Source organism: Ciona intestinalis, unplaced genomic scaffold (genome assembly GCF_000224145.3).
Source record: "Ciona intestinalis unplaced genomic scaffold, KH HT000196.1, whole genome shotgun sequence".
Classification (NCBI taxonomy): domain Eukaryota; kingdom Metazoa; phylum Chordata; class Ascidiacea; order Phlebobranchia; family Cionidae; genus Ciona; species Ciona intestinalis.
Window position 1 is genome coordinate 5,497 of NW_004190517.1, and position 11,078 is coordinate 16,574.

The following is an 11,078-nucleotide window of genomic DNA, read 5'->3' on the forward strand; positions in this document are numbered from 1 at the left end:
AATTTAATTCGGATGTATCTTAACGCAATAGTTAGACCATCTACGCGACAGGAACACTTATCGCAATGTAACGTGGTTTAATTTGCAAGTGTAATACCGCTCGATATTTTAGTAGCCTGGACTTTAATTACTTGGTCGGCTGCGTAACAAATCATATAATGTTAACGTAAGTTACCTATTCGTGCAGTTCTGACGTAACAAACAGTTTATTTTATCATAAATCCCGCATTTATACAGCCAAGAGACATTTGCAATTGTGACGTAACATAACTAGCTATTTCGCAATAATAAGAATTGTGACGAATGCGTATTACGTGAGCAATGTAAACCAGTATTTCGACACATGTATGTTCGGGAATTACTTGCAAACCAGGCATTCTTAAACCGCCACTAAATTCCCGGTAATTTCAAAAGAGGAAGTTGGTTGCCTCGGTTGCCATAAACTGCGATCGGTGTCTCGGTCATCGCCGATAAGTTTTATAGTTTTTTAAACTAGCTTTCGTTAAAAATTTGTATGCTGACCGAATACAGTTTGAGAAGTGTGGTACATGAAACTGCGCCGTATTTGTATCAGGAAAGCTGTTTTTTTTTATGAGCAAAAAAACGTTTTACCCGCAAATGTTTATCTGACAGTTTGTGTGTGTTGGAAGTTGAAATCGTCGCGGTCATCTGGCTTTAATCAGAAAAAAAAAACGAAACTAGTTTTTTACGAAACTAAAAAAAAACGAAACTAACTTTTTTAATTATCAAGACCGCACGAGGAATCGTTGGCTTATAGCCAAAAAACACCGTCAGTGGGCAGCAGGAGAAAATTCGTTAAAATATAAGTAAAAAACAAAAACACCACTGTGCGAATTTAGTATTTTTAACACGATTTTAGCATTCGTAAAAAACATTGGTGTAAGCAGAACGCATGCGTTTACGATTTAGGAAACTGCCACATAAATTTAAATACGAATCAGTATCGGTCGTACTTTTGATTTTTTTACATGCCTGACGCACATTCGCACCTCTCAATCAAGTAAATTAAACATTGCTATTCTAAATACTCCCATATCCCATACGTATTACGCCATTGTCTGGTCTAACACACGTAATAATGCTAGTTAATCCACGATTCCTTTGTTTCTGATTGGTCAATCAGGGAGGTGTAAAATGGGCGTGATTTGCGGCATATTTACAAACAATACGATGTTATGTTCATATGTTGTAATAATCGTGTTTGCGCAAATATAAGTCAAATTTTAACACATTTCTTTACGAATTAATGTTATCTTCGAAACATTATACACGCGTGCAGTAGTCGTGCATTAAACAAGAATAGTGAATTCCTAAATTGGCAGGAGTGCGTCGCACTCCCGCACTCTACGCCAGTGGCGACGAGCCTCGAACCCATTACCTCTGCGCTACAGGCAGGCGCGCTAACCACTACGCCGGTAATGTAACCCAAAAAAGTCTAAATGTAAGCAGCTGTGCTTCACAAATAAAAACGCTATTTGCATAAATAAGACTAACTAAAATACTTTTAAATTATTACTTAATTCCTAAACTTTCCCATGTAAAAAAGTTGACCTCATATGCTATATATTTGCTTATATATACACAACAGTGGCATATAACATCCCTATACAGCTTTTTTCTTAAAAGTATAATTCGCGTAAACTGCTGCCTGCTATTGGAAACCAGTTGTCACCTTTTCTGTCGTTGACAAACCGACTTTTTCTTCTTTCTGACTTCAATGAAAAAGAAAAGGCGTAACATTTTCACTGCTGCTTTCAGTGCAGTTAGGAGCAAAGTATTCAACCATGCTAACAACTATTGTCGATAACATGTTACCTATACACAGACTGATGAAATACAAAGTACACAAACACCATAAAGTGTTGTATAAGCTACAAAACATCAATAAAACGCAGTTCTATGAACAGCAAAAACATACTAGCTTTCTCTTTCCCGCCAAATTCTTCGAACAAAAATGGCGTCCAAATTGTTCCTTTCTTAACTTGTGATTTCTATGGACTTTGAACCCAACGTGTCGGACATAAAGGTCGGATCTTTTGATAGCCTTCAAATACAACACATTGAAACGCAGTCCAGCGTTTTGGAGATTCCTTTATATAATTAATAATCTTGTTAATATGGCCCATCGCTTGTCCAACTAAAGGGTTTGCAGCACATGCGTCCTGGCATATGAGGTTTAGCTGATGCCCTGTACAATGAAAGTAAAGAGCCTTGCAGTTATCATCAGAAATTCTTTTCTGAAGACCCCTTATTTTTCCGGACATGTTACTCCCGCCGTCATAACCTTGGCCGCGTAGCTGCTGTATGTTAAGACCAAACCTTAACAAAACATCGTCGACAATTTTTCGCAGTTTGGATGCATCAGTTTCCGACGTTTCATAAAATCCGAGAAAACTTTCGTTACTATGAAGTTGGTCTGTGGCGTAGCGAATGCAAACACTCACCTGCTCCAAATTTGACAAATCTGATGTCTCATCAATGATGATTGAAAATACAGATGACATATGCTGTTCGCCACGGGATTGTGTTTTGATATTTCCAATAAGAACACGTGTTACATTATTACTGATTACAGATAAAATTTCATTTTGAATGTCAAACTTAGTAGCTGTACCATCATCAAAATACTGTTTAATGGTTGGATTGTACCGACACAGAAGCCTAATTAATCTCCATAAATTACTCGATTGCTTTTCGTCGCAGTGGCCGCGAATGGCAGAGCAGCATTCGCCCAAATAACGAAGCGCATCAATGATTGATTGCGCTCATTGCAACCCGGTTTGATTTTTGGAATTGTTCTACTCTGCGATCGATTCGGCTTATGTTGGCTGATTCGTTTAGTCCAATCTGTAAATAAACAATTTATCAACTGACTTAGAATGTATAAAACCACTAAAGAGGGCCTAAAGCAATACGTTTTGCAACTTCTAGTAATGTTAAACTTACATTCATTGCGGTCTCAGCTTCGTTGTGATACTTCGCTTGAGCGTGCTTCTCGATGCTGTTCATTCCTTTCCTAAAAAATCTTTCCATCCGTTATTTTCTAAAAACCATGGGCTCCGTTTCACCGCGTTAGCATGGACCGATGCTTTACGGCCATTCTCTTGTGCCCAGCAACAGGTTGAACAGCGGCAACTTCCATCACTATTGACCACAATCCACGAATATCTTTCAAGCCACTTGTTTTGCAACGATCGCTTTTACGACTAAAAAATGCTGATATGGTTGGCTGATGCTTCTTCATTGTTGTTCTATTAAACTTTTTTTACAAACTTAATCTCTCTAAACGTAAAACTTTCTTGATTTCATATCAAATACGTATATGTCTGACTGGCTAACCGCTTCCAAAAAACCTTATCCTGCTTTACACAAATACGAGCCATTTTTACATAACCTGGCGTCCTTAGGGAATCGGTGAAAATGAACCCCATCTTCATGTGCAGACTTGTAATCATGGCATTTAGGAACACAGCAACCATAAGGCATAGCGGAAAAATCCAATGTTCAGCCTAAATGAGTGAATAGTAAATGTAAATTTAACTAATCTTAACTAATTTAACTCTGCTTTTTTCTTTGTTAAAGCTCAACACGGGTACAATTCACGTAACTGATTTATATTGACTTGAACTAAATAAATTGGTGAATTTTATAAACTGTTAACTTACTAAGATATATCTATAACGCCTTATCACTGTACCATATATAGCTGTACTATGAACGCGTGAAGTTTAGCAGCAAAGTACACCATTAAATCAGCAGGGCACATATCTATTGTATTCAGACGATGCTACGTGACCTATTTCGAGCTTTTAAACCCATTTGGTTTCTAAAATAACGAGCGAGCACGCGAAAACTACAACTCAGCTTCCCGCTTGTTCGTTTACTTTTTCGTAACCTTTTCGGCTCAAGCTTTTCGCGTTCAATTCAAGTTTTGCTTTATTTCTATGTTGCTTCAAAATAGAAATAAAAAATTACGTTTGGGTAGCTACGTTTAATCGAGAAAATAAAATATAATAAAGGCCATATTCTTTAATTTGTTTATATAGTCACAAAGTAGAAGCATTTTTTGTAACAAATACAAAAAAAAATTAGAAAATTTCCCAGTAGTTTAAAAACTAGAAACGGTCAAAGTTCAGCAACTTTTTTTCTTATGGGAAATCCCATGCATTGTCAAACGGCTGATTTTTTTTACTCCAGCCGGTTTTTTTCACGCGATTTTTTCAGAAGCTGTTTTGTTTTTTGAAAATTTGGTGGTACCTTTAGATCACATTTCAGCATATGTATCCGTATACAAATTTTCATTTTTCGTTGGTATGCCCCTTTAAGTATATGGGGGGGGATATACGATTAAAAAAGCAGGCAGCAGATTTAGAAAGGAATTAGTGCATATAATATCATGTAAGGTTTCTCGTGGATCACTGATTCCCATTCTAGAAAAAAAGATGCCAACTTAAAATACCCTTCAGAAGATTACGTTAGTCTATTGAGTACAGCATATTTTCTTTTTACAAAAGAAACTCAAAAAAATCCTAAAATAACAAACTTTAATGTAGTTATCCAATACATGTTCACTAACAGTCATTACCTTAAGTTTTAAGAAAATCTGAATAGTTTATGTGAGCCTGGTGATGAAGATAATGTAACTCAATTATTACAATACATATTATCTGGCAGCAGATTTAGAAAGGAATTAGTGCATATAATATCATGTAAGGTTTCTCGTGGATCACTGATTCCCATTCTAGAAAAAAAAGATGCCAACTTAAAATACCCTTCAGAAGATTACGTTAGTCTATTGAGTACGGCATATTTTCTTTTTACAAAAGAAACTCAAAAGAATCCTAAAATAATAAACTTTAATGTAGTTATCCAATACATCCGCGGTTCCCAAAGTGGGCGCCGCGGCGCACTAGTGCGCCGACGCAACTCGTCAAGTGCGCCGTGAAAATTTGCAGAAACATTTCCAATTTAGCATGGTCGAGATAATTGATTTGTATTAATATTTTATTGCAATATAAATTGTTGTTTTATATAAAAATCCAACGTGTTTGTTCAATAATAAAATTTAAAAAGTTTGTTTTCGCATTTCTATCTGTACAGTAGATTTGTATATTACGTAACAATGCCAATTATTTTTTTCGGTTTGCAATAATCATGTCCAGACTGTGGTACAACACTTTTCATATGCTTAAGTTTCATATGCTTAAACGAGCCTAATCTTAAAATACACGACAAAACTGTAAAAATGCGTTTTTATTTCTAAGACCTTTGGCTAAGTGCGCCGCAAACATTTTGAATAGCTCAAGTGGTGCCAGGTGAAAAAAAAGTTTGGGAACCACTGCAATACATGTTCACTAACAGTCATTACCTTAAGTTTTTAGAAAATCTGAATAGTTTATGTGAGCCTGGTGATGAAGATAATGTAACTCAATTATTACAATACATATTATCTTTGTTTATAAGAGTTTTAGCTTACAGCTATCTCAGAAAGTTATTTCATAAAAAAGAAGTCAACAGGTTCAAGGGTAAAAATAAAAAAAACGTTTAGTGTTTCCCAAATAAAAATGATACCTTTTTTATGGCAGTTAAGTTTTGTGTATATTGCATTCTGTTTATACAACTAGGTGTTTAATAAAACTTACATCAACATCATGGTCTCTTTTTCTTGGGAAGAGGTTCATTGTACAAGTTCTGCCAGGGATTTTTAAATCCATTTGTTGTGTTACCCCCTTTAACTTTTTTTTTATAATTTTCCGCTGCCAAATGTGCTGTACACCATATGCAGCTTCACTGTCATCCGGATTTTGAGATCGTCTCCCAAGTTGTCTCTTTAAATAATATACAGTTTCAAGGGAGGTGTTATGGTATTTTTAGCAACAACTGAAGAACAGATTACCAAGTTTCCAAAAAAAACTTCTCTAATACATCCTGAGTAAAGCTTCCAAGGCAAACATAATCTAAACTGACTAACAGACGCTCACAAAGGCTCATGAAGTTTCGTGCGGTGAATATAAGTCTTTCAAGAGTTTGTTGGGACATAACTTTTTTCTTCTCAGTTGCTTCATTCTCTTATGGGATAAATAAATTAATAGTTAGAATAAATAAGGCACAAAATATTATATAAAGCAGAAAATCTAACTTACCTGCCACTCAAGTAGGTAGACAATATAAAAAGCTGTTTCAGCCAAATCATTTGATCATCATTTATTGATCTTGATCGGATGATTAAATCTACAGTTCACTATGTCGAACCATCTTCAAAATAAAAATGTGTATGTTACAAACCATGAACATTCTAAACAATAAAGCACTTACTTTGAAAATAATAAAACATAGTCAGCATTTCCTTTGGCACCTTTTATTGTGGAAACATTTCCCCACTTTCCATCAGAGTGTGTCTCTTGCCAAATCAACTTTCATCTAAAATAAGGTTTAGTAATATTTGAATAAAATAAATTAGTATTTATAATTTACTTTGCTAAAAGCATTTAAGTTAACATGCTCTTCAGATAATGGTGTTCTTTTTAGAACAGGGGCCAAAGAATATCGTTTCCCCTTTGCACCTATACAAGCTTCCAGTAGGCTTAGAAGAGTAAAGAGCATTCCGTGCAGTCTGAAAAGATAGTAAATATTTTAAAAAACATACCTTCAACATGTGATGGATCAGACAGCAGAAATACAGGCCTTCCCGGTGCACACGGATTGGGTTCCGTGCAGTCTGAAAAGATAGTAAATATTTTAAAAAACATACCTTCAACAAATGTGATGGATCAGACAGCAGAAATACAGGCCTTCCCGGTGCACACGGATTGGGAACTGTCAGGCATTTATTCAGACTAAAAGTTCTAATGCCACTCAGGATTTTATACATTTTCCTGTTGGGCATGGATATTTACACCCTCTTTTCACACTCAAAAAGCAAATTCAAAAAAATTATAGTGAGTGTTTCTGCTGAAGTGGTCTTTGTCGGATACCAAGCTATTGGAAGTGATATCTCTCTTCAAATGGTGCAAAGATAGAATACTGTAGGATGTGAATAACATTTTATGTTTGTTTTAAAATAGATAACAGCATTTTGAGTTTACCTAAAATATGTGTCGCAATTTCTTGTGAAGCATCAATTGTACTCTCACCAAAGTCAACGAACCCGACCAGCTTTCCATCACGAAGCACCAGATTTTCACGAACTGTGGGACATTCTAAATTTAAATAAACCTTAGTCATATAAGCTAGTAAAAAAATAAAAAATGCAAATCCATACTTTTCATTTCATCCATGGTTAAATACCCAGGAAAGTTTTTACAATTTTGTGTGATCCTTTCAATGCTTCCTGAGGAGTTCCAGCATTCGTATCTGTATAATTCCTGAATTTAAATAAACACTAGTCATATAAGCTAGTAAAAAAATAAAAAATGCAAATCCATACTTTTTTCATTTCATCCATGGTTAAATACCCAGGAAAGTTTTTACAATTTTGTGTGATCCTTTCAATTTCTTTCAATGCTTCCTGATGAGTTCCAGCATTCGAATCTGTATAATTCCTGAAATAAAATTATACATTTATAATGTGTATAACCATATCCACCTAAAAATAATAAATTACCATACTGCTTTATTGTACTCTTTCCAGGTAAACCTAATGCACCACTTAAACGAAGTTGTTCATATGCCGAGGCGATTTGCTGTACATTTCAATAGCCCACCGCACAACATCCGGGTGGTATCTTCGACCATGTGGGTTTTTTAGCATTCGCTAATTGATATTTCACAAACATCCGCTTCCATTCCGGCAGAGTGTCCACCTCACTCGAATATATTTTCTGGGAAACAACATGTCATTTGATTTTAATATTCACACTTTATTATATTAGCTGCTTGCCTCCAATATGTTACCAACTTTATCGTTTACACCAATTGTTTCATAAACATCTTTGTTCATTGATTAGGTGAATGATACACACTTACAACACATATGTAGATTCATCCTCTTCACTAGAGCTAATTACTGAAAATTGGCAGTAGTTTGGAAAGAAAATAACCTACACTATTTTTAATTATACACACATAGAAACAATCAAACGTAGAATAGGTGTTATCACTCAGTTTACTAACCAAATACTTGACATTGGGGTGAACGTTGTATGGTTGTTTCACTGCTCATTTTATTACCAGTCCAATGTAGAATATGGTGTTTCTTGTTGGATTTGCCTGAATCTATACTCTTACATGCTGTAATGTTTTCCATATATTCTACAGTAAAACAATTATATAAATTTAAAACATAACTTTACATTACATACACCTCCAACAGAACATACTTAACAAGTAGTATAATTGTCTTCCTTTGGGCTAGGAGCATCGGGTAAATGTTTCACATTAATCGGCCACCCAAACACAGATATGAAAGAATAGGAAAGGTCTTTATTTATCCTAATTCTAAAGACAAAATTAGATGTTAGATGCTAATTCTGCATTCATGTTTTGTTTACTTTTAAACAAACCTTATTCTTAAAACAACCTTATGTTCCTTCATGGATTCAATGTACAGGTAACTGGAATGTCTGTATAAAATCCATTTATCTGGAAGTATAATTATTTAGAATCTCACACATACATAACGTTTGATTTAATTTTACCTTTCATTTCCAATGTCAGCTTGTTATAGGCATTTAACAATTGATCTAGATTTTTATGCCTTATCAGTGGAGTGAACTTCCTGGTTAAAGCTTTATCTGTTCTAGATGACTTGACTGCTAGCCGACTAAAACTACATTCTTTTGGAAGATTTTTACATGGAACTGCACCTGTTTTCAATTTGTACTTTCTTTCCATTCTATATCCTCTTTAAAATGTCTAGCGCATATCCCAACACTGGTTAAAGAACATAAAAGTTACTTTAAACATACCACACATTTTCAAAAAAAGAGATTACAATAGTGGTATATAGCCTATAGGCTGTAATCTATTATGATGTGCAGAACAATTATTGATATATTATAAAAAGATCAAACAGTATACATACGCTTCTTTATGCAAAAGATGTTTGATGTTGTCCAAAGACCCATCTCTCGTGGATAGAATAAATTAGTCAGCTTCTGCCGATGTTGCACTTCCTCTGGCGACTTGCCGAACTCTGGTCGTAAAACAGAAAATAAACTAATTATGTCTTCATTTGTTTTCTTGTTGTAATTCCAAGTACAACCGGAAACGGCACAATTTGACGCAGGCATATTTATGAAGAAACTTCAATGTAAACAAAAATGTAACGTGCACAAATGTCTGTTTACTCTAATTTTCAATTTAGCGTACTTGGCAACGAAACCACTTGACTAGATTCACATACCGTTACGGCAAACAATGGATAATGCGAGTTGGCCTACTCTTGTTAGTATACTCTGACACTACTATTCAAACATATACGAAATGGAAACGACAACACCCGCACACAAACGTTATACAGACCCACCATTGATCAGAAGATCACCAGAAAGCTTGCAGCTGCTATTTCAGTCGACAAGTACACCGTAAATAAAACGGAAAGTAAACAACCACACTCTAACCCTTAATCTTCTACTCCTTCCTTTCTCCAATTATATATAAATATAACTTGCATGAATCTTCTCTGTAATATTGCTGTTTTCAAGTGATACTCTATACTATTCATGGGCCTAAGAGCGAACAGAAAATTTATATTAAAATAGGTACAACACCATATACTACTAATAGCTATAATTACGAAGTTAGAAAATAGTACCCAAAGTAAAGCCTTCATAAACGCTCCCCACATTGGTGATTCCCGAAAATTTAGTTGTGGCACTCTCGTGTTAATTAAAACATATCTCATGCAAATATATGAAATAACACACGAAATAAGACTAACTAATTGAATCCAAAAAAACAAACTTTGCAAAAATAGCACTGACATAGATACACACAACCTTTATTTGAAATCTGGCTCCAAACACAACTAGGGAACCATTCGGAAAACAAAATTGAAAACATTGGAATCCAAACTAAGCAACAACACGAACAACAACATAATCGTAATGGGATTTTAATATGGTTATGAACAAACTGCACACAACGGGTACGTACAATTTAGCAAATATATATAGAAAAAAATGGCTCAACATTGAACAAACGCATGAATTAAAAGATATATTTCGCATACAAAAAAAACGAACTGGCATACTCTCGAATCACAATAAAATTATTTAGCAGACTCGATAGAATATACGGAAACAAAAGTATAATAGAAAATATAACGGCATGCGAACATATTAGAAACTATTTCTCGGAACACAACAACTGCCCAACCATAACAATTAACATAAATTCAAACAAGAAATGGGACGAATCTTTCTATAAAATTAACGACTCAATTCTAGATTCGGTTGATTTCATTGAAAAATTTTAATTGCCTAGGAACATTGGAGACAACACAAAACTTATGTTCGGGATAGTATTAAATGGTGGAAACTTGGGAAACCAAACGAAACTCAGGGATACTCCTCCTGTATTAACCACGAAGAAAAACTCCGCTACAGCAGAAATCTGTCAAAGAACTGCAAATCCTTAAACAACGAGTAAATAGACGTGAAATATTTTAAAAAATTGAAAGACTGGAAAATAACATTAACGTAATGAAGATAAAATAAATCAAGGTGCACTTATTAGATCGAGAATACACCACATAGAAAATGAAGAGAATCCGGGAAGACAATTTTTCAATATGAAAAAACATCTATAATTTCTACCATGACCTTTGGGGAAAAAATCGCTACCAAAAACCAAGACCGATATATAGAGGATATAATCAGAGATACATAAACAAGAGATTGGCAATGACGTCATTTCGATTGTTCAACTTGAGCTCCTTCTTCTAACGTTCACGCCTGACTGAACAGGCCCATTGTCTTGTTTTTTCCACCACGTGCTGAATTGCGACAACAGACGATTTCGATACGTTTTAGTTTAGTAACTTTCATTGAACCTGTTAGGTATATTCTTTGCCTTAATCCAAAATAGGAGTATCTGTGTATGCTAAGTAGGTGTTT

The 11,078-nt window shown here is 34.8% G+C and overlaps 2 long non-coding RNA genes across 2 annotated transcripts in view; both read right to left on the bottom strand.

Annotated features, from left to right (window-relative positions):
• Positions 1–3,239, bottom strand: part of LOC113475304 — a 4,602-nt gene extending 1,363 nt beyond the window's left edge. The window contains exon 1 of the long non-coding RNA XR_003397052.1: positions 1,940–3,239. This is a non-coding gene — a long non-coding RNA (uncharacterized LOC113475304). The remainder of the gene's footprint in view (positions 1–1,939) is intronic.
• Positions 3,240–4,686: 1,447 nt separating this feature from the next.
• On the bottom strand, positions 4,687–9,741 carry LOC108950520. Its single transcript, XR_001975248.2, has 11 exons — positions 8,340–9,741; positions 7,625–8,271; positions 7,448–7,562; positions 7,107–7,385; positions 6,773–7,044; positions 6,496–6,634; positions 6,337–6,441; positions 6,165–6,276; positions 5,918–6,087; positions 5,664–5,849; positions 4,687–4,762 (listed from the first exon to the last, which is right to left on the bottom strand). It is a non-coding gene; the product is annotated as an uncharacterized LOC108950520 (long non-coding RNA).
• Positions 9,742–11,078: the final 1,337 nt, after the last annotated feature.